This window comes from Macadamia integrifolia, chromosome 9 (assembly GCF_013358625.1).
Source record: "Macadamia integrifolia cultivar HAES 741 chromosome 9, SCU_Mint_v3, whole genome shotgun sequence".
Lineage (NCBI taxonomy): Eukaryota > Viridiplantae > Streptophyta > Magnoliopsida > Proteales > Proteaceae > Macadamia > Macadamia integrifolia.
Genome location: NC_056565.1, coordinates 30,452,631 through 30,452,905, shown reverse-complemented (window position 1 = coordinate 30,452,905; position 275 = coordinate 30,452,631). Strand labels below are relative to the sequence as shown.

The 275-nt window shown below is 37.5% G+C and overlaps 1 pseudogene; it reads left to right on the top strand.

Moving 5' to 3' along the window:
• Positions 1 to 275, top strand: part of LOC122089697 — a 7,252-nt pseudogene that overhangs the window by 4,028 nt on the left and 2,949 nt on the right.

The following is a 275-nucleotide window of genomic DNA, read 5'->3' as shown; positions in this document are numbered from 1 at the left end:
GGGGGGGGGGGGGAGAGGGGAATCACATGTGACAAGAATCGATCCTTAGACCATCCACACTCTTAGTGCTTACCCTTCAAGTAAAGGCTGCAAGCAATGGTATGCATTGAATCCACTATCAATCATCTATGCTAGCATTTTTAACCACAAAAAAACTTTTACCCAAAAAAATAATAATAATAATAATAAAAAGTACGCTAACACTTATCTTCCCCACTCTATACTCACCAAGCTTATGGCAAAGTAGTGCTACTGTTTCAACAAAAAAAAAAAAA